Here is a 25309-nt window from a genome sequence, read left to right as displayed (position 1 = left end):
TAGAATTTACTTTTCACAAATGAATTGTTGAGAGTTATCTCCCTTCCCCCCACTCCCATTTTACTGATTCACATGTCAAAGTCCCTGTTTTTCTCCGTCTCACTAACCAACCAACCCTGGGACACTTGATGGAGTGGCTGAAGGATTGGCGGCTGACTGGGGCTACAGACATGGGACTGTTAGCAGCACCAGAACTCTGTGAGCGACCGAGTGTTTAACTGTGTTTTGTACTTTTACTTATTCAACGTTAAAGGATAATGGTATTTCTACTCCTTTTGCCTTGTCAGACGCACACACACATACACACACACACACACACACACACACACACACACCCCTTTACCCTCAGAAAGGTTTCTGTGATTGGATCGGTGCTAGTTGCCATGGACAACAGAGATGTTTTTCATTGCATCGGTTACTTTATTCTTCTCCATCCTTCTTCCTGCCTCCTCAGAAAGAAACGCAGTTTCTCAAAGCTACTACATCCAAATGTTCATACAATTAGAGGTTCACTGTTTCTCTCTGTCGTTACGTGTTCAATAACTCTTGAACCATGTTATTTCCTCAGTGTGTCATTTCTCATTTCTACTGTGGAAAGAAAGGTGTACAGGCAGGCAAGGAGACTCTGCAGCTTGGGAACCAATCCAAACGGAGCAACATTTACACAATGGTTACCTAGTTTTTGTACAACAAAGTAAATGTTTTGAACTGAAAATCCACAAAACTATCACTACTGTAGCTAGCCAATTATGCTCATAACTAATCCAAAATCTAGAGCACTAAGGGCGTCAAGGGACGCCATGTTTGTGTGTGTATAGTTTGTCAAATTAAGGCACAATGGCACTTGATAAACAACTATAATGGGCTCAAGACTGACCCTTGAGGGACCCATTTTTAAATTCCTCATCTCACCAAGCAAATCAGATTCAGACCAAGTTCAATAAAGCTAGAATAGCTCTAATTCAATGAATTTAATTTCTAGTTTCATCATTATCACGACCACAATACACATTCTAGCAACAATCTTATTTTGGTACTCAGTTAATATCTGGGGTATTACTGTCTTCGGTATTAATATCATGGCTTGTGCATTATCCATCACCCATCAAACTGAAACCCTACACATCAATGTCTCCACTCTGCCACATGACAAATTGTGCAACGGTTTTGGTGTGAAGCGAGTGAAAAGGGCAATGTGTCATCATGACAAATCACATCAAAATATTATTTTTTTGCATTCGAAAGAGCATACGAGGTGTCACCGTGGTAGGTGACTTATCATTTAGTGAGAGGCAAAAAAATCCAAACACCAAGTCCAATCATCGTCGTCATCGTCTTCGTCACATCAGTCTCTCCTCAGTAGTGGCTGGCCATTTCAATAGGTGATACTGTATGATGGATACAATGGCAACAGAAGAGCAACGTGGAGCTAGTTTTCAGGTTCCATTAAGGTTCAAGTGAGTTAGTCTCTCAGATACAAAGAGTGTCCTCTCTGCCCAGATGGTGTTGTAGGGTACCTGGGTAGTGTTCTCTCTACCCAGATAGTGTTGTAGGGTAACTGGGTAGTGTTCTGGTGTCCTCTACCCAGATAGTGTTGTAGGGTACCTGGGTAGTGTTCTGGTGTCCTCTCTACCCAGATGGTGTTGTAGGGTACCTGGGTAGTGTTCTGGTGTTCTCTCTACCCAGATGGTGTTGTAGGGTACCTGGGTAGTGTTCTGGTGTTCTCTCTACCCAGATGGTGTTGTAGGGTACCTGGGTAGTGTTCTCTCTGCCCAGATGGTGTTGTAGGGTGCCTGGGTAGTGTTCTCTCTACCCAGATGGTGTTGTAGGGTAACTGGGTAGTGTTCTGGTGTCCTCTCTACACAGATAGTGTTGTCTATCTATTAAAGTTCATTGAAGTGAGTAAGAAGTCTGTCTCAGATGAGGTGTAGCGTTGTGAGGAGACGTGTCTCTCAAATACAGATAGTTGTTTTATGGTAGCTGGGTAATGTAGTGTAAGGTGTCCTCTTGACCCAGGTAGGGTTGAAGGGTAGCTGGGTAATGTAGTGTTAAGTGTCCTTTCTACCCAGGTAAGGTTGTAGGGTAGCTGGGTAATGTAGTGTTAAGTGTCCTCTCTACCCAAGCAGGTCCTCATACTGCTTCCTGAAACAGTCCCCTGCAGGGAAGAAGTCCCAGCATCTCTCCTGGTACATCTTCCACACATACGACTCCTGTTGAGGGAAACGGAAACACGCAGTACGATAAAGGGTTTCATGAGTGAGAAGGTGTTTTTCGATGACCTGTGACCTGTTTTCATATGATAAAGAGAAGTGTTATTGTACGTACCTGACCGGTGTGTTCAGTCTCGTCCTTGTTGATGAGGTACATCAGGAAGAAGCTGCACAAGGACAAAAGCAGTGTCAAAGGAGGCCAGTTTGATCAAAATATTAACTCAGGCTTTCATCCAGAGCATCATTGGTTAAACACATCTAATTAAATTCAAACGAGAGCCTTTTAATGGAGCAGCTCTGGTCGTATGTGCTTGGACAACATCCTCACGTCAGTATGTACTCACAGGTAGTTGGCCAGGTTGTGCTCTTGTAAGGTGTGGGTCTCAAAGCCGTGGGGTGTTGTGTCAAAGTAGTCGTTTCCAATTCCACAGATGAAGCATTTAGTCTACAAGAGGATGGAATGTGTTAACCCAATCAGATACATTCCCCTCCCTTAACATATTAGCATTTATTCAAGAGGATAAAATGTTCTGTTGTGAAGAATATGGAATCGTGTCAACGACTTAACAACAACAGAATAACATTGCTGTTTCCTAACATTGATACAGTAGGTTCTAGGTGAGACCAGGTGAACTCTCACCTCCAGACCAGGTGAACTCTCACCTCCAGACCAGGTGAACTCTTACCTCCATATCCTCCTTCACCTGCTCCTGCTGGTCTCTCAGTTCCCCAAATGCATCAATAATCAAACCTGGAGTATTGAACAAGACAGCATTTTAACTTCACATTTAATACACAGGAAAGCCTAGTCCTCTCAGCTGTTGTTTTAAACAGCAAGAAGCCAAGTACAGTGATTCCCAACCTGGGGTTCTGGGACCCCGGAGGTACCAATCCTATCCACAGGGGGAATTTGGGAAGCCTCATATGACTCATATCGTATAGCAAAGCAATGTGATCGGAGGTACAGTAACCAAACAAGGTTGAGAATCACCGGCCACGTAGATAACGTACCCTGGATGATGGCCAGGAGGATGACGATGACGAAGAAGAAGAAGGTGATGTCAAAGAGGATACGCCACAGCTCGTAGGGGTCTCCTGCCGGGTCCTCGAGCTCATCACCGATACCACCGCCGGCCCTCACCCCGGCGTACAGGTGGAACAGATAACACTGAGGAGGATGAACAGATAACACTGAGGAGGATATACAGGTGGAACAGATAACACTGAGGAGGATGAACAGGTAGAACAGATAACACTGAGGAGGACATACAGGTGGAACAGATAACACTGAGGAGGATATACAGGTGGAACAGATAACACTGAGGAGGATATACAGGTGGAACAGATAACACTGAGGAGGATATACAGGCGGAACAGATAACACTGAGGAGGATATACAGGCGGAACAGATAACACTGAGGAGGATATACAGGCGGAACAGATAACACTGAGGAGGATATACAGGCGGAACAGATAACACTGAGGAGGATATACAGGCGGAACAGATAACACTGAGGAGGATATACAGGTGGAACAGATAACACTGAGAAGGATATACAGGTGGAACAGATAACACTGAGGAGGATATACAGGTGGAACAGATAACACTGAGGAGGATATACAGGTGGAACAGATAACACTGAGGAGGATATACAGGTGGAACAGATAACACTGAGGAGGATATACAGGTGGAACAGATAACACTGAGGAGGATATACAGGTGGAACAGATAACACTGAGGAGGATATACAGGTGGAACAGATAACACTGAGGAGGATATACAGGTGGAACAGATAACACTGAGGAGGATATACAGGTGGAACAGATAACACTGAGAAGGATATACAGGTGGAACAGATAACACTGAGGAGGATATACAGGTGGAACAGATAACACTGAGGAGGATATACAGGTGGAACAGATAACACTGAGGAGGATATACAGGTGGAACAGATAACACTGAGAAGGATATACAGGTGGAACAGATAACACTGAGGAGGATATACAGGTGGAACAGATAACACTGAGGAGGATATACAGGTGGAACAGATAACACTGAGGAGGATATACAGGTGGAACAGATAACACTGAGGAGGATATACAGGTGGAACAGATAACACTGAGGAGGATATACAGGTGGAACAGATAACACTGAGGAGGAAATACAGGTGGAACAGATAACACTGAGGAGGATATACAGGTGGAACAGATAGCACTGAGGAGGATGTACAGGTGGAACAGATAACACTGAGGAGGATGTACAGGTGGAACAGATAACACTGAGGAGGATATACAGGTGGAACAGATAACACTGAGGAGGATATACAGGTGGAACAGATAACACTGAGGAGGATATACAGGTGGAACAGATAACACTGAGGAGGATATACAGGTGGAACAGATAACACTGAGGAGGATATACAGGTGGAACAGATAACACTGAGGAGGACATACAGGTGGAACAGATAACACTGAGGAGGATATACAGGCGGAACAGATAACACTGAGGAGGATATACAGGCGGAACAGATAACACTGAGGAGGATATACAGGCGGAACAGATAACACTGAGGAGGATATACAGGCGGAACAGATAACACTGAGGAGGATATACAGGCGGAGCAGATAACACTGAGGAGGATATACAGGTGGAACAGATAACACTGAGGAGGATATACAGGTGGAACAGATAACACTGAGGAGGATATACAGGTGGAACAGATAACACTGAGGAGGATATACAGGTGGAACAGATAACACTGAGGAGGATATACAGGTGGAACAGATAACACTGAGGAGGATATACAGGTGGAACAGATAACACTGAGAAGGATATACAGGTGGAACAGATAACACTGAGGAGGATATACAGGTGGAACAGATAACACTGAGGAGGATATACAGGTGGAACAGATAACACTGAGGAGGATATACAGGTGGAACAGATAACACTGAGAAGGATATACAGGTGGAACAGATAACACTGAGGAGGATATACAGGTGGAACAGATAACACTGAGGAGGATATACAGGTGGAACAGATAACACTGAGGAGGATATACAGGTGGAACAGATAACACTGAGAAGGATATACAGGTGGAACAGATAACACTGAGGAGGATATACAGGTGGAACAGATAACACTGAGGAGGATATACAGGTGGAACAGATAACACTGAGGAGGATATACAGGTGGAACAGATAACACTGAGGAGGATATACAGGTGGAACAGATAACACTGAGGAGGATATACAGGTGGAACAGATAACACTGAGGAGGAAATACAGGTGGAACAGATAACACTGAGGAGGATGTACAGGTGGAACAGATAGCACTGAGGAGGATGTACAGGTGGAACAGATAACACTGAGGAGGATGTACAGGTGGAACAGATAACACTGAGGAGGATATACAGGTGGAACAGATAACACTGAGGAGGATATACAGGTGGAACAGATAACACTGAGGAGGATATACAGGTGGAACAGATAACACTGAGGAGGATATACAGGTGGAACAGATAACACTGAGGAGGATATACAGGTGGAACAGATAACACTGAGGAGGACATACAGGTGGAACAGATAACACTGAGGGGGACATACAGGTGGAACAGATAACACTGAGGAGGGCATACAGGTGGAACAGATAGCACTGAAGAGGATATACAGGTGGAACAGATAACACTGAGGAGGATATACAGGTGGAACAGATAACACTGAGGAGGATATACAGGTGGAACAGATAACACTGAGGAGGACATACAGGTGGAACAGATAACACTGAGGAGGATATACAGGTGGAACAGATAACACTGAGGAGGATATACAGGTGGAACAGATAACACTGAGGAGGATATACAGGTGGAACAGATAACACTGAGGAGGATATACAGGTGGAACAGATAACACTGAGGAGGATATACAGGTGGAACAGATAACACTGAGGAGGATATACAGGTGGAACAGATAACACTGAGGAGGATATACAGGTGGAACAGATAACACTGAGGAGGACATACAGGTGGAACAGATAACACTGAGGAGGATATACAGGTGGAACAGATAACACTGAGGAGGACGTGCAGCAGTTTTGGATTCCTTCCTACAACATGTTCTGTGAGTTGTGGAATTAAGTCCAACCAAGCCATCTATTAGTGGATTATCTTAAAGACTTAACCTGTGAAGGATGTGTATGACTGACTGATACGTGCTATGACACAGTATCAATACTACTGTGTTGAGTTATCTATTAGCAGTGAGTAGAGGTGTGTGTGTGTGCAGACTTACAGTCATCATGTCGTCACACTTCATGTCAGGTGCGTCCTCGTCCTCGCTCTTGTTGTAGAACTTCCTGAAGAAGTTGAAGGCCACCACAGTGTACAGATACACCACCACCGCCAACAGCCCTACAGTCAGCACCAACTGTACAGAGAGAGAGAAGGGTCATTATTAGTGATGATGTTGAAGAACACCACAGTGTACAGATACACCACCACCGCCAACAGCCCTACAGTCAGCACCAACTGTACAGAGAGAGAGAAGGGTCATTATTAGTGATGATGTTGAAGAACACCACAGTGTACAGATACACCACCACCGCCAACAGCCCTACAGTCAGCACCAACTGTACAGAGAGAGAGAAGGGTCATTATTAGTGATGATGTTGAAGAACACCACAGTGTACAGATACACCACCACCGCCAACAGCCCTACAGTCAGCACCAACTGTACAGAGAGAGAGAAGGGTCATTATTAGTGATGATGTTGAAGAACACCACAGTGTACAGATACACCACCACCGCCAACAGGCCTACAGTCAGCACCAACTGTACAGAGAGAGAGAAGGGTCATTATTAGTGATGATGTTGAAGAACACCACAGTGTACAGATACACCACCACCGCCAACAGCCCTACAGTCAGCACCAACTGTACAGAGAGAGAGAAGGGTCATTATTAGTGATGATGTTGAAGAACACCACAGTGTACAGATACACCACCACCGCCAACAGCCCTACAGTCAGCACCAACTGTACAGAGAGAGAGAAGGGTCATTATTAGTGATGATGTTGAAGAACACCACAGTGTACAGATACACCACCACCGCCAACAGCCCTACAGTCAGCACCAACTGTACAGAGAGAGAGAAGGGTCATTATTAGTGATGATGTTGAAGAACACCACAGTGTACAGATACACCACCACCGCCAACAGCCCTACAGTCAGCACCAACTGTACAGAGAGAGAGAAGGGTCATTATTAGTGATGATGTTGAAGAACACCACAGTGTACAGATACACCACCACCGCCAACAGCCCTACAGTCAGCACCAACTGTACAGAGAGAGAGAATCGTCATTATTAGTGATGATGTTGAAGAACACCACAGTGTACAGATACACCACCACCGCCAACAGCCCTACAGTCAGCACCAACTGTACAGAGAGAGAGAAGGGTCATTATTAGTGATGATGTTGAAGAACACCACAGTGTACAGATACACCACCACCGCCAACAGCCCTACAGTCAGCACCAACTGTACAGAGAGAGAGAAGGGTCATTATTAGTGATGATGTTGAAGAACACCACAGTGTACAGATACACCACCACCGCCAACAGCCCTACAGTCAGCACCAACTGTACAGAGAGAGAGAAGGGTCATTATTAGTGATGATGTTGAAGAACACCACAGTGTACAGATACACCACCACCGCCAACAGCCCTACAGTCAGCACCAACTGTACAGAGAGAGAGAAGGGTCATTATTAGTGATGATGTTGAAGAACACCACAGTGTACAGATACACCACCACCGCCAACAGCCCTACAGTCAGCACCAACTGTACAGAGAGAGAGAAGGGTCATTATTAGTGATGATGTTGAAGAACACCACAGTGTACAGATACACCACCACCGCCAACAGCCCTACAGTCAGCACCAACTGTACAGAGAGAGAGAAGGGTCATTATTAGTGATGATGTTGAAGAACACCACAGTGTACAGATACACCACCACCGCCAACAGCCCTACAGTCAGCACCAACTGTACAGAGAGAGAGAAGGGTCATTATTAGTGATGATGTTGAAGAACACCACAGTGTACAGATACACCACCACCGCCAACAGCCCTACAGTCAGCACCAACTGTACAGAGAGAGAGAAGGGTCATTATTAGTGATGATGTTGAAGAACACCACAGTGTACAGATACACCACCACCGCCAACAGCCCTACAGTCAGCACCAACTGTACAGAGAGAGAGAAGGGTCATTATTAGTGATGATGTTGAAGAACACCACAGTGTACAGATACACCACCACCGCCAACAGCCCTACAGTCAGCACCAACTGTACAGAGAGAGAGAAGGGTCATTATTAGTGATGATGTTGAAGAACACCACAGTGTACAGATACACCACCACCGCCAACAGCCCTACAGTCAGCACCAACTGTACAGAGAGAGAGAAGGGTCATTATTAGTGATGATGTTGAAGAACACCACAGTGTACAGATACACCACCACCGCCAACAGCCCTACAGTCAGCACCAACTGTACAGAGAGAGAGAAGGGTCATTATTAGTGATGATGTTGAAGAACACCACAGTGTACAGATACACCACCACCGCCAACAGGCCTACAGTCAGCACCAACTGTACAGAGAGAGAGAAGGGTCATTATTAGTGATGATGTTGAAGAACACCACAGTGTACAGATACACCACCACCGCCAACAGCCCTACAGTCAGCACCAACTGTACAGAGAGAGAGAAGGGTCATTATTAGTGATGATGTTGAAGAACACCACAGTGTACAGATACACCACCACCGCCAACAGCCCTACAGTCAGCACCAACTGTACAGAGAGAGAGAAGGGTCATTATTAGTGATGATGTTGAAGAACACCACAGTGTACAGATACACCACCACCGCCAACAGCCCTACAGTCAGCACCAACTGTACAGAGAGAGAGAAGGGTCATTATTAGTGATGATGTTGAAGAACACCACAGTGTACAGATACACCACCACCGCCAACAGCCCTACAGTCAGCACCAACTGTACAGAGAGAGAGAAGGGTCATTATTAGTGATGATGTTGAAGAACACCACAGTGTACAGATACACCACCACCGCCAACAGCCCTACAGTCAGCACCAACTGTACAGAGAGAGAGAAGGGTCATTATTAGTGATGATGTTGAAGAACACCACAGTGTACAGATACACCACCACCGCCAACAGGCCTACAGTCAGCACCAACTGTACAGAGAGAGAGAAGGGTCATTATTAGTGATGATGTTGAAGAACACCACAGTGTACAGATACACCACCACCGCCAACAGCCCTACAGTCAGCACCAACTGTACAGAGAGAGAGAAGGGTCATTATTAGTGATGATGTTGAAGAACACCACAGTGTACAGATACACCACCACCGCCAACAGCCCTACAGTCAGCACCAACTGTACAGAGAGAGAGAAGGGTCATTATTAGTGATGATGTTGAAGAACACCACAGTGTACAGATACACCACCACCGCCAACAGCCCTACAGTCAGCACCAACTGTACAGAGAGAGAGAAGGGTCATTATTAGTGATGATGTTGAAGAACACCACAGTGTACAGATACACCACCACCGCCAACAGCCCTACAGTCAGCACCAACTGTACAGAGAGAGAGAAGGGTCATTATTAGTGATGATGTTGAAGAACACCACAGTGTACAGATACACCACCACCGCCAACAGCCCTACAGTCAGCACCAACTGTACAGAGAGAGAGAAGGGTCATTATTAGTGATGATGTTGAAGAACACCACAGTGTACAGATACACCACCACCGCCAACAGCCCTACAGTCAGCACCAACTGTACAGAGAGAGAGAAGGGTCATTATTAGTGATGATGTTGAAGAACACCACAGTGTACAGATACACCACCACCGCCAACAGCCCTACAGTCAGCACCAACTGTACAGAGAGAGAGAAGGGTCATTATTAGTGATGATGTTGAAGAACACCACAGTGTACAGATACACCACCACCGCCAACAGCCCTACAGTCAGCACCAACTGTACAGAGAGAGAGAAGGGTCATTATTAGTGATGATGTTGAAGAACACCACAGTGTACAGATACACCACCACCGCCAACAGCCCTACAGTCAGCACCAACTGTACAGAGAGAGAGAAGGGTCATTATTAGTGATGATGTTGAAGAACACCACAGTGTACAGATACACCACCACCGCCGACAGCCCTACAGTCAGCACCAACTAAAGAGAGAGAGGACATTCATATTCACAGTGTTCTCTACATACAGAAATGTAAAGTGTGTTGAGCAGGGGTTGGAACCGGTTCAGGGAACAGAACCGAAACAGAACCGGGATAAAACGTGATCTCTGGTGTTCCTGAACAGAACCGAAACAGAACCGGGATAGAACGTGATCTCTGGTGTTCCTGAACAGAACCGTTATTTTATTATCATGAGAACCGATTAATAATATTATTTTTAGTTCACAAAAAATATTCCCAATGTCTTGTATATCATTGTGTCTTTTGGTTAAGCTACAATGTTAGTCATAGTCTCAACACATTCCAGTTCACGTCATGATGTTCAGCTCTTCCAAGGGAATTTCCCCTCCATGTCCACTCTCTCATCTCGCTCCTGCACTTATCTGACCAATCAAGTATATAATCAACTATCTTACCTGGTCTGAAGCAAGCTGCACTATCGCCGCTAATTTGTTGAGTAAATTCATGAGCTGAAGGTAAAAACAATGTTGATTTCACAAGTAAAAAGAATTACGAAAGGGAACTATATGAAAACTTTTTTGGGGTTTGAACTGGTTCAGAACTTTAAAAACATTTTTATGGAACAATAGGAAAACTATTTAGGTGACAACACCTGGTGTTGAGACTTGGGTAAAATAAAATAAACAAGACTTCACTTGACTAGAATGAGGATATCAACCTTTCGTAACCAGCAACCAGATCTGGGTCAAATAAAATAAACAAGACTTCACTTGACTTAACTAGAATGAGGATATCAACCTTTCGTAACCAGCAACCATATCTGGGTCAAATTTAAATGTCATTGGTGTCTCTGTACATTCAAATTGCCATTGATAAAATGCAACTGTGTTTGTTGTCTGTAGTTTATGCCTGGCTATACCATAACCCCATCGCCACCATGGGGCACTCTGTTCACAACGTTGACATCAGCAAACCACTCGCCCACACGATGCCGTACACATTGTCTGCAGTTGTGAGGCCGGTTGGACATACTGACACATTCTCTATAATGACTTTGAAGGCTTACAGTAGAAAAATAAACATTCAATTATCTGGCAACCGCTCTGGTGGACATTCCTGCAGTCAACATGCCAAGTGCACACTCCCTCAAAATGTGAGACATCTGTGGCATTGTGTTGTGTAACAAAATTACACATTTTAGAGAGGCCTTTTATTGTCCGCAGCACAAGGTGGACCTGTGTAATGATCATGATGTTTAATTAGCTTCTTGATATGCCCCACCTGTCAGGTAGATGGATTATGCTGCTGCTCCAGTTTCAACTGTTCTGCCTGCGGCTACGGAACCCTGACCTGTTCACCGGACGTGCTTGTTGCACCCTCGACAATTACTATGATTATTATTATTTGACCATGCTGGTCATTTACGAACATTTTAACATCTTGACCATGTTCTGTTATAATATCCACCCGGCACAGCCAGAAGAGGACTGGCCACCCCTCATAGCCTGGTTCCTCTCTAGGTTTCTTCCTAGGTTTTTGGCCTTTCTCAGGAGTTTTTCCTAGGGAGTTTTTCCCAGCCACCGTGCTTCTTTCACATGCATTGCTTGCTGTTTGGGGTTTTAGGCTGGGTTTCTGTACAGCACTTTGAGATTTCAGCTGATGTACGAAGGGCTATATAAATAAATTTGATTTGATTTGATTTGATTATATAGGGCAAAAGAGAAATGCTCACTCAGGGATGTAAACAAATTTGTGCACCAAATTTGAGAAATAAGCTTTTATTTTGTATTTCAGCTCATGAAACATGGGACCAACACTTTACATGTTGTGTTTATATTTTTGTTCAGTGTATGAGATGTGCTTGATTTAGCTTGGAGTTTTTTTTGAAAGCACAGGTATTTGACATGTATTTGACCCAGATCTGAAAGCACCCTATTGCCCCATGTGTCTGTCTGGGAGGATCTTCCTGGCTTCTCGTCACTAAAGTGATATAACTGCCATGTGTTTTCAGATTATTGCAGATAAGGGAGAGGATGCGACTTTAGATTATTGAGATGTCCCCTGATCTACAGTCTAGTGGTTCAAATGTCTATGTGGCTCTGACGGTGCCTGGTGGTGTTATTGCCACATGCCTGTTTTCCATTGTGAGTGACGGAGGACAGGATGGTCCGGAGGGTCTTGAAGCCCATGGCGATGTCCAACAGATGGGCAGCGAAGAAGAAGTTGTTGTAGTGCCCCAGGATGGACATGGTGGCGTACCAGATCAGGTACAGGAACGACTGACATGACAGAACAAGGAAAAGTGAAGCTCAGTCCGTCACTTCATCAGTCTAAAAATCAACTTGAAATCCTTAGTGCTTTCACCTTTGTGTTTACAGATTGTAAGGGACTGGATAGGTGTAAGCAGTATGGTGATGGCTCCAGCTAGCCTTCTGATGGCCTCAGGGTGCTTTGACCATACTCCGTACACCTATCCAGAGCCCTAATGCCAGCCACAAACACTGAAGGGAGAGGAGCTAGGTTGACAATTTGGCTTTATTGAGGGAGTAAACACTTACGTTGTCAGTCAGCACCACTCCCATTTTCCAGATGTGGTACTTGGTGTCGATAGAGCTCAACCTGCCATAGGGAAACAGACAAGAGGTTTCTTAGCTGGGAAACAGACAGAGGTTTCTTAGCTGGGAAACAGACAAGAGGTTTCTTAGCTGGGAAACAGGCAAGAGGTTTCTTAGCTGGGAAACAGACAAGAGGTTTCTTAGCTGGGAAACAGACAGAGGTTTCTTAGCTGGGAAACAGACAAGAGGTTTCTTAGCTGGGAAACAGACAGAGGTTTCTTAGCTGGGAAACAGACAAGAGGTTTCTTAGCTGGGAAACAGACAGAGGTATCATCATGTATTTTACTGTGTTGGTATGAGAGGATTACTTTCTCACCAGCGGTTAACTAAACTGAGGTACTATGTCTATCACTATGTTTATTAGCAACGTATTTTATTAGCGATGCGTCAGCCAGCATTCACACTATTAAGAGTTTAGTTGAGATGATATGAGAAGAGTGGATGTCTCACCAGGATACAAGAGAAGCCGCCTCCACCACGGTCTCCTGAGTAGGGTCGAAGTCCAGGGCGCTCTTATCCAGACCCAACAGCTCAGCTATCCGCTCAGCTCCATACATGTCTCCATACTTATTAATGACCTATAGACAGAACAGACACATACATGTCTCCATACTAATTAATGACCTATAGACAGACACATACAGATCTCCATACTAATTAATGACCTATAGACAGACACATACAGGTCTCCATACTAATTAATGACCTATAGACAGACACATACAGGTCTCCATACTAATTAATGACCTATAGACAGACACATACAGGTCTCCATACTAATTAATGACCTATAGACAGACACATACATGTCTCCATACTAATTAATGACCTATAGACAGACACATACAGGTCTCCATACTAATTAATGACCTATAGACAGACACATACAGATCTCCATACTAATTAATGACCTATAGACAGACACATACAGATCTCCATACTAATTAATGACCTATAGACAGACACATACAGATCTCCATACTTATTAATGACCTTTAGACAGACACATACAGATCTCCATACTAATTAATGACCTATAGACAGACACATACAGATCTCCATACTAATTAATGACCTATAGACAGACACATACAGATCTCCATACTAATTAATGACCTATAGACAGACACATACAGATCTCCATACTAATTAATGACCTATAGACAGACACATACAGATCTCCATACTTATTAATGACCTATAGACAGACACATACAGATCTCCATACTTATTAATGACCTATAGACAGACACATACAGATCTCCATACTAATTAATGACCTATAGACAGAACAGACACATACAGATCTCCATACTAATTAATGACCTATAGACAGACACATACAGATCTCCATACTTATTAATGACCTTTAGACAGACACATACAAGGAAAGACATACGGTTTGGGTTTATAATATTGTTATACTACACTATGACATTATACTGTATAGTACTAGTGTAGAATTCTGTGTGAATAACATTATTATTATACATTTTTATATTAGTTTTGAAACCCCACGTACCTTCCGTTTGATAAACTTGTCCCAGTAATTATTAGGGAAGGACCTTGAGAAAAATAAGAAAGAAAAATAGACATGGTATCAGTCGTTCAACGTCTCTCCAATTCTATTTGGAACTTTGATCTGAAGCTGGTGATTTTTTTCAACTGACTTGTTCATATGAGTTTAAACACTGGTTGACTTGAGCAGGAGCTTACGGGAACTGAGTACCGGCACCTCAAATGTTCTACTGCTTGAGATCCTGCACCTCTCATAGAATCTTAGCTCGAAAGTATTGCGGAACTCCCGCACCTAAATATAAACAGTACCGGCACCTGTTTCAGTCCAAGTCAGGCACTGAGTGTACCTCCGTGGTAATGACTCACGGGGTGTTGATGACGAGCCGGTCCCACTGTCCTGTGATGTCATCGTCTGCCGGCTGCTCTGTGATGTAGAGACCTTCAAACTCCAACAGCCTGGCGATTCCCTTCTCTCTCTTAAACACCACCAGAGGCACCTGGGAGGGAAATGGATGACAGAGAGAGAAAAAGAGTGAGAGGAGAAACATTGAGGAAGAAGATCATTAGAATAGAACGACGGACCGAGACAAACGGGTAGGCAGACGGACAACGCAGACGGACACGCAGACGGAAACGCAGACGGACAGAAAGATGCTGTGAAATGATGTGATCGGTTGCTGATTGATTAAATGATTGGAATCACCTTGAGAAAGTAGTAGCCAATCAAACAGAGGATAGAGAGGGCAGTGTGGAACACAGCCAGGAAACACAGTGTAGGAGCCATGTAGCCTGTACTCTCCTCCAGGACAAAGTACTCCTCACCACCTTCCTCATCATCATCATCAGAACTAGTCCAGGAGTCCTCATCAGCAGTCACCTGAGGGCAGACGACCCACAGAGAAAATGTGTTTTTTATTTCTATGACAAACTGCACAATGGTCAAATCGCAGCAAACACACAACCAGCTCACAATGTTGTCTCAAAGTTTGGCTCCAAGTGGTCATACAAGCAGTCAGGTCATTCAAGATTGATGTCAAAATTGGACATCTATCTCACGTCCTGATGACGTCGGGAAATGCCTTCAAAACCCGGCAACAGTGAGCACTATTACTATCAAGTAGGCTTGGTTTTTGCTAGGGTGTTGTGGATAGGCTTATACCTATGGCTCTGGATCAGAAGGTTGTGTGTTCTAATCCCAGTTGTGGGTTTTGACTATCCCTAACCTTAACCCTAACCTTAACCATTCATAACCCTATCCAAACCTTAACCCTTACCTTAACCATTCATAACCCTATCCCTAACCTTAACCCTTACCTTAACCATTCATAACCCTATCCAAACCTTAGCCCTTACCTTAACCATTCATAACCCTATCCAAACCTTAGCCCTTACCTTAACCATTCATAACCCTATCCAAACCTTAACCCTAACCTTAACCATTCATAACCCTATCCAAACCTTATCCCTTACCATAACCATTCATAATGAGTGACTAAACTTCATGTTTTAACTCTATCCAAAACCTTAACCCTTACCTTACCCATTCAGAATGAGTGACTAAACTTAACCCTTAACTTCAAAATGTGTCATTTGAAGAAATTGAATGATACAGAGCAGCGGGAGCAAAAAAAAACACTTCTAAATTTGACGTTTGGAGAATGTGGATGAACGTCTAATTCAGCAGTGAGACTATGAGACCTTGTTATATAGAAAAGCCTGGTTATTGGTAAAGAACTGTCACCGTATGGTGGGAAAGAAAACACCTCCTCATCTCTCCATCAACCCAATAATTATTTACATCTTGTAGAAAAGAGAGCAAGAAAACATTAAAGGTTATAATAAATTACCCTGTAGAACAGTAGAATGAAGTTGATGGCAAACGCCACAAACAGAGCCAGGAAGCGCATGTTGTAGAAGTTTCGAGCCAGCGTGTTCTGCAAACACATGGAACAATCAAAGTTAGACATTTAATCATGATAATACATTTAGTCATGATAATACATTTAGTCACGATCATTTAAAGCAGTCTTCTGAGGTGAGCGTGACTGCAATGAAGACAACGTGGAAGGTCACTGTTGACAGCAGGTGGCAGGCAGAAAAACTATTTCTGGAGAGAGATTTCCCGCGCTCAAGACGCGTAAATGTAGTCGATTTCGAACAAACACAATGTCTGATGTATTACCAGCATCTTGGCCTGGTAGATCTCTAGCCCAGCCAAGAAGCTGGCAAAGAAGGAAGTAGGAGCATCCTTTGATTGGCCGTTTCTGGACTTGGGGGCGGGCTTCTCATGAGCCACTTCCTCTTTAGGCTCCTCCTCCTTGGCCTTGTCTTCCTTCTCCTTCTTCTCTGTGCTGTGAGAACACAAGATGGCCGCCGATCTGTTATTGATCTGACACCAGCACAAAGCTCTGACAACTCTTAGAGAGCTGAAACCCTAACACACAACACAACACAGTCTTTCGTTTCATTCCATTATATTCATTTTAAGAAAAATTAAGAAAAATTATCCATTAAGATCAAACTGTTATTTAAAATAAAAACTGTCAAGATGCGAGCAACCGAGCACAGGATTTTAATTTATGTTTTAAATACACTATAAATCAAGTTGATTTTAACATGCCCTTCATGTTACATAGCCGAAGTAAACATACACACAGACAGAGATAAATAAATGTATAGACTACTCACTCTGCTTTCTCTGGTTCTGACTCTTTACTTTCTTTAACAGCCTTCTACATGAGACAGACAACAGATGGTTAAAGAGGTTCAGTCTTCTACATGAGACAGACAACAGAAGGAGAGAGAGGATCAGTCTTCTACATGAGACAGACAACAGAAGGATAGAGAGGATCAGTCTTCTACATGAGACAGACAACAGAAGGTTAGAGGGATAATTATTACTGACATCATCCATGTGAAACAAGCCTAGGCCTACTGAGAACTAGTAGGCTATACAGAAGCCATCGAAAATCAACATGGTATATGATATCTTCCTGTTGTCTAAAGTGTTTTAAGCTACTCAAGCCATTGTATTTAATTTCTTATTTTTATTTATTTTTAAGGATTAACAGATATAGATTGCTCACCTTCTTCTCCACAGTGGCGGTGGTATCAGGAGTCTCAGAGACGTCTCCCAGTCCAGGATCTACATGTTTTAACCCTTCCCCTTTCTTTGGTGTGGGATTAATCATCTGCATTAAGATGTCCTGTTCTGCCTTGTCCGACGGTTTGATGGCCTGGTCTGTCCCGCCCGACACAGAATCACCAACCTCGGCTTTCTCCATCTCCAACACATCGCCGTGGATACCAAACTGGGTGGGGTCGGGCATGTTACCCAAGATGTCTGTCACCTTTATGTTCTTGGCTCCTTCAAATCAAATCAGACTTTATTTAAAGTGCATTTAAAAACATCGCAACACACTTATGAGTAGCCAAAAAACAATAACGTGAAATAGAAAAAATAAACGAAATAATCAATGAAAGAGATTAATAATTCAAAGATAAAAAAGATCCCACCTTCGACGAGCCCGCCTCCGAACATGGATGACCAGATGAGGTGGAAGAATCCGAAGATGAGGCTGTAGATCCCCTTGAAGAACCCTGTAAAGAGCGTCCAGAAGAAGGAGAAGAACCCAACGGTCATCTCCTTCAAGCTCAGCTTCTTGGACTTTTTGTACTGCTTCTTGAGGATCTTGAAGGTCAGCATCTGTCTGAAGTTGGAGATCTTCTTCTTGACGGAGATGCAGGCCATGGTGAAAGCCGAGGAAGCCTCCAGCTCGCTATTCTCCTCTTCCTCTGCAAGCTCTTCTAACAAGTTGTGCACCTCCTCCTCTTCCTCTTCCGGGCGCTCCACCACGTCGGGCTCCGAGATCTGAGACGCAAGCTGCATCTCAAAGATTGTATCCTCGCAGAAGTTCACAAACATCTCCATCTTCTCGCTTTCTCCCCCCTCGTTGACCACGTCAAAGATGAACTGTCTCTTGGACTCTTTGACCTGTGGCTTCTCCCATTGTGTACGACTGGACTCGCTGATCTCAAAATAGACCCTCTCGATGCGCTTCCCTCCGCCCATGATCTCGATGCGGCCCAGGTACGGTTCGAAGTAGTTCAGCACGCTCTCGGCCGGTTCCAGGAAGGTGGCCAGACGGGGATCGTGAGGCATGTGCTCAGAGAGGTTGGTGAGCAGCACGGCTACGTTGAAGCCGATGTCTTTGGCCGGCTCATGGAACCGCTCCACAAACTCCTCGTAGTTGAACATGTCGTTCTCGTCGGCCTCAGCGCAGGAGAGCAGGAACTCGATCTCCGACTGGGTGTACTGCTTCTGGTTCTCCATGGACTTCTGGAAATCTTTCTTGGAGATCACCCCCTTGTTCTCGGGGTCGTACTCCCTGAAGTTGTCAGACGTTGTCAGGTCCTTGATCTTGAGGAACATGTCGAAGAACTTGAGGATCATCTCTACGTTACTGGAGGACTCCACCAGAGTGTCTACCATCTGCTTTCCTATTGTTCCATTCACCACGTTGCCTAGGAGACATCACATAAGACTGGGAATCAATGTCATGTCATATTTACAGTCTTACTTTAATTTGCATTCTTACTTTACATTGCTACTTTACATTCTTACTTTACTTTACATTTTTACTTTACTTTACATTCTTACTTTACATTCTTACGTACTTTTATTTACATTCTTACTTTACATTCTTACTTTACTTTACAATTCTTACTATACTTACAAACTTACTTACTCTTACATTGTTCCTTGTTCATATTCACAAAATCAAATCACATTTTATTGGTCACATACACATGGTTAGCGAGTGCGGTTAGTTAATGCGAGTGTAGAGAAATGCTTGTGCTTCTAGTTCCGACAGTGCAGCAGTATCTAACAAGTAATATCTAACAATTTCACAACATATACCCAATACACACAAATCTTAGTAAAGGAATGGGGTTAAGAATATAACTTGTATTATGTGGATACCTACCATTACTGCCATGTGTAAATGATTGACTATATGGTGTAAATATATACTGCTCAAAAAAATAAAGGGAACACTTAAACAACACATCCTAGATCTGAATGAAATAAATAATCTTATTAAATACTTTTTTATTTACATAGTTAAATGTGATGACTACAAAATCACACAAAAATAATCAATGGAAATCCAATTTATCAACCCATGGAGGTCTGTATTTGGAGTCACACTCAAAATTAAAGTGGAAAACCACACTACAGGCTGATCCAACTTTGATGTAATGTCCTTAAAACAAGCCAAAATGAGGCTCAGTAGTGTGTGTGGCCTCCACGTGCCTGTATGACCTCCCTACAATGCCTGGGCATGCTCCTGATGAGGTGGCAGATGGTCTCCTGAGGAATCTCCTCCCAGACCTGGACTAAAGCATCCGCCAACTCCTGGACAGTCTGTGGTGCAACGTGGCGTTGGTGGATGGAGCGAGACATGATGTCCCAGATGTGCTCAATTGGATTCAGGTCTGGGGAACGGGCGGGCCAGTCCATAGCATCAATGCCTTCCTCTTGCAGGAACTGCTGACACACTCCAGCCACATGAGGTCTAGCATTGTCTTGCATTAGGAGGAACCCAGGGCCAACCGCACCAGCATATGGTCTCACAAGGGGTCTGAGGATCTCATCTCAGTACCTAATGGCAGTCAGGCTACCTCTGGCCAGCACATGGAGGGCTGTGCGGCCCCCCAAAGAAATGCCACCCCACACCATGACTGACCCACCGCCAAACCGGTCATGCTGGAGGATGTTGCAGGCAGCAGAACGTTCTCTACGGCGTCTCCAGACTCTGTCACGTCTGTCACATGTGCTCAGTGTGAACCTGCTTTCATCTGTGAAGAGCACAGGGCGCCAGTGGCGAATTTGCCAATCTTGGTGTTCTCTGGCAAATGCCAAACGTCCTGCACGGTGTTGGGCTGTAAGCACAACCCCCACCTGTGGACGTCGGCCCTCATACCACCCTCATGGAGTCTGTTTCTGACCGTTTGAGCAGACACATGCACATTTGTGGCCTGCTGGAGGTCGTTTTGCAGGGCTCTAGCAGTGCTTCTCCTGCTCCTCCTTGCACAAAGGCGGAGGTTTCGGTCCTGCTGCTGGGTTGTTGCCCTCCTGCGGCCTCCTCCACGTCTCCTGATGTACTGGCCTGTCTCCTGGTAGCGCCTCCATGCTCTGGACACTACGCTGACAGACACAGCAAACCTTCTTGCCACAGCTCGCATTGATGTGCCATCCTGGATGAGCTGCACTACCTGAGCCACTTGTGTGGGTTGTAGACTCCGTCTCATGCTACCACTAGAGTGAAAGCACCGCCAGCATTCAAAAGTGACCAAAACATCAGCCAGGAAGCATAGGAACTGAGAAGTGGTCTGTTGTCCCCACCTGCAGAACCACTCCTTTATTGGGGGTGTCTTGCTAATTGCCTATAATTTCCACCTGTTGTCTATTCCATTTGCACAACAGCATGTGAAATGTATTGTCAATCAGTGTTGCTTCCTAAGTGGACAGTTTGATTTTGCAGAAGTGTGATTGACTTGGAGTTATATTGTGTTGTTTAAGTGTTCCCTTTATTTTTTTGAGCAGTGTATATATACGTTCAAACAAAATGCTCGTGTGGTGACCGTAACCTACAACGTCTTAGATAAAGTCCTATTTGAGTGAATCTGTAGTGGGTTCTTACCCTCGAGCAGTGACAGCATCATCACCACCATGTCCTGCTGAAGGTCCATCAACTCCTTAAGCAGCTCAATCTGACACGAGTCCTAAAGGAGCGCCGACCGTCGGAAACAACTGCATTAGCACTACACTACCATTCATTTATTAGTATGAATTATTATTTATTCATTTGTATTTATTAGTACTTAATAATAAAAAATAAATGAATCATTCATAATACAATGTATTTATAAAGCATTTTTCATGATATTTTTGAATCTCAATAATGCGTAGAATACAAAGTTGGCGTGCATTAAAAATACACAACCAAAAAAAACGAAACATTCAACACAGATGAATTTCCTAATCTAATGTTAGAGGGTTTTTACAGGCCTAATCTAGGAAGACAGCATCCGCATTCCACTGGACGACAGAACAAAAAACAAAATCTACTATTGAGCGCAACTATCACGACAAGCCAGAATAGTATATAGATTAGACTAGATTTTTACAACAGACCATATCAAATGAGACGTGGACAGTTCTAAACAGTTTCACAATGGTCAGAGAACAGTAGTCAAAGACAGTAGACAAGTGGTGGTTAAACATTGTAATGTTCTTAAATGGTTGGCTGTGTAACTGTGTTCATGGTTATTGGGGTAAAGCTCCTGCTGAAACAAACGTACCTTCATTGCAGGATATAGGCATCAATACATACCTTTTTTTTTTTAAATGTTAATTAAAATTTACCAGGTGAATTTAAACCTTAATTTACCAGATAAGTAAACCTTAAAACCTTTACCAGACAAGTTGACTGAGAACATATTCTCATTTACAGAAATCAACTGGGGAAAAATTGCTTTGCATCTAATGACCTGCTTGTTGATGTTGAGGATGTTTGGTGCGGTCCTGTGTGGGTGAATCCTATACTCTTTGAGGCTATTTAAGTGTAGTAGTAAGTAAGCCTTGAGCTACAACGGCCTCCAGGTCAGGAACCGATCTCCTGTTTCTGTAGTGAGAGGCAGCTTGATGTACAAGTACATCCCCTAAATAGTCTATTGAAATGTGAGTGATTTTTACAAGATCAGTGTCTGATTGGAGAGGCGATGGAGACGACAGTGAGCGTTGACTGACAGGAAGCAGCGGGACACTGCTGCCTATAGATAGACTGCAACTCTAGGATAGCAGGGTAGCTCACAGGACGCTGGACTGGGCCAGTAGTTTACTGTTTTATTTTGCTCACTTTACTGGAATGGTTGGTGCAGCACTGAGGACACCTAGTTACCTGGGACAGCTTCATCTGCATGTTGGCAAACACATGCAGGAATCCCACCACTGCATCCCACAGTCTGCTGTGGGCCAGACTCTGCTGGTTCCCAATACATGGGCCCTGGGACGGAGAGATGGGGAGAGAGGAAGGTGGGAGGAGGGGGGAGAGGGAGGGAGGGAGGGAGGGAAGAAGAGAGGAAGGGGAGAGAAAGGGGGAGGAGGAGGGAGAGAGAGAGAGGAAGGCAGGAGAAAGGGGGATGAGAGGGAAAGAAGAAGACAAGAATCAAATACAAAAATGACCCCAAAATAGAGTGAATATTTATGAAGATCACACCAATGAAAAACATGTCAGTAAGTATCATAAATTAAAAAATATCACGTTTGGGACGAAAGAGTGAATATAGGCAAAATGTAGAAACCCAATTAAAAACACAAGTGGACAGGTCTTACCTGGATGTACTCAGTGAGTGAGTTAAAGATCTGCTTTGCAACAGCTAAGGCTTTGGAGAAGTTGACCTGTCCTGCCTCGTCGATAATGTCTTTCCCAGAATAATACCAGTAGAAGTCGCTGATAGATTCCTACAGAGAAGGATTACTATGTCAGTGTGTTGGGGAAAACATGTCACATTCTCCTTTCTAGTGTGTGTGTGTGTGTGTGTGTGTGTGTGTGTGTGTGTGTGTGTGTGTGTGTGGGAGGGAGGGGTGTGGTTACAAGGACAAAATATCAGAATGTGTGTTTATAAATATGGTTTATGTCGTGAGGACAAAATAACCAAATGTGTGTTTGTGGTTTAGAGAGACAAAATACCTGAATGTGTGTGTGTGTGAGTGTGTATCACCTGAAGGCGTAGCAGGTAGTCCACTGTGCTGATGATAATGTTGACTGTCAATGTGTTTCCTGTTTGTGTTCTCAGGAAGTTTTGGAAATCTGTGAAGAACAAATTTAGATTTTGGGATGATATGGGATAATTGGGATAATGTGGAGTGTAGGAGCCTGGTTGTGATCAACTTATCATGAGTTATGGTTAAGTTAGCTAACATGGAAATTGTACTTTCACCACCTAAACGAAAGAGCGATCAGATAATTTTGTGATGAATTTTATTTGACAACTGGTCCAAATTGATACCAAAAACAATATTCATATTTGTTTTAATAGTCATTTATAAAAGTTCTCACCCCCGTTGTGCCCCTCACAGAGCAGTTGCAAAAACCGGAAGAGATCTTTGGTGAAGTCATCATTCGTCAGAACTTTGGAACCTTGGGGAGGGGACAGAAGTAGGTGAAGACTGCTCTCCAAAACAACAAGAAAAACAATGGCCGAATCCTACCTTGAGATCCGCGAGCAACTAGATTTTACATGATATAGGCGAAAGTCTGAGTTAGGCTCGTGGATGTCAAGTTAGGGTCGTGCCCTTGCTCACTCGGCACCCATCACTCTTAGACAGGCAGGTGGCAAGCACAGATACAGAGTCTGTGTTGTTCACCAAAAAAAAGTCCAGGGACTTTAGATAACAGCTGCATCTAAAGTGCTAATGTTTTAAAAAATGCTCTGAAATTAATTACAATTGAAATGAATATGGTGAAACACCAGGACATTTCAGGAAGCTGGGGGTTAGCCAGATAACTTTCACATATACCGTATAGTCTTAGAACAAGACAACACATGCTAGGGATTTTTTTTTTAAAGAATCAGAACAGAAAGGTGGAACACTAGAATTAGAATCAGCAAGCGATTCCATTCCATAGTACTTGCAAATGTGGGAAGAACTGAATTCAATTTCTGAAGCAGCTATATCATCCATGTGAAAGTTAAACATGAAACCAGCTTTGTGAAATAGGCCCCAAGTCCAAAGCACATCAAAGCTTTGCTTCAGCTGTGGACAAGTCTATAAATCATAGGTTAAACCTTTGGAAAAAATATTGCTAGCCTTATAGAAGTATCATTAGTAGAATGTAGATAAGTGATGCAGAACAACATAAAGAAAAGGTAACAATTACCACTATTAACAGGAGTTAACAAAGTAAACCTGTAGTTTTATGTCTCCATTCAACGCATGCATACGTATGAATGTACCTCCCTGCAGACCAGAGCAATAGGTTAATGCTTCCAGGTCATGTGGGGGTCAAATGAGGCAGGGAAGTGAAGGTGAGAGAGGGACCACAATATGGTGACGGAATTGAAGATGTTAGCATGGCAGTTGGGAGCATCTGAATTGTCTATTTACCCCGCTCACTGTCGACTGCCATCGATGAGTTTTAATGATAGGAGAGGACAAACAAACGGACAAAGCAGATGTAAGCAAGAGAAGACATTGAATTTCAAAAAGGAGAAGAAAAAGAAAATGTAAAAACCTCATTATAGGTGAGGAGACAAGGGCACGCTGTTAAAAGGAAGGTTTTTAACCTCATTATAGGTGAGGAGACAAGGGCACCCTGTTAAAAGGAAGGTTTTTAACCTCATTATAGGTGAGGAGACAAGGGCACGCTGTTAAAAGGAAGGTTTTAACCTCATTATAGGTGAGGAGACAAGGGCACGCTGTTAAAAGGAAGGTTTTTAACCTCATTATAGGTGAGGAGACAAGGGCACGCTGTTAAAAGGAAGGTTTTTAACCTCATTATAGGTGAGGAGACAAGGGCACCCTGTTAAAAGGAAGGTTTTTAACCTCATAGGTGAGGAGACAAGGGCACGCTGTTAAAAGGAAGGTTTTTAAGGTTTGATGATAATTAGTGTGTACTTAGGTTAACGACAATAACATCCTATATACTATCAG

General features: G+C 43.7%; 1 pseudogene; it reads right to left on the bottom strand.

The window, feature by feature from the left end:
• Nucleotides 1-399: 399 nt before the first annotated feature.
• Nucleotides 400-25309, bottom strand: part of LOC115175202 (ryanodine receptor 3-like) — a 210010-nt pseudogene continuing 185100 nt past the window's right edge.

The sequence above is a fragment of the Salmo trutta genome, chromosome 35, assembly GCF_901001165.1.
Source record: "Salmo trutta chromosome 35, fSalTru1.1, whole genome shotgun sequence".
NCBI lineage: Eukaryota > Metazoa > Chordata > Actinopteri > Salmoniformes > Salmonidae > Salmo > Salmo trutta.
The sequence above is the reverse complement of the archived record's forward strand: the minus strand, read 5'-3'. Positions and strand labels throughout refer to the sequence as shown.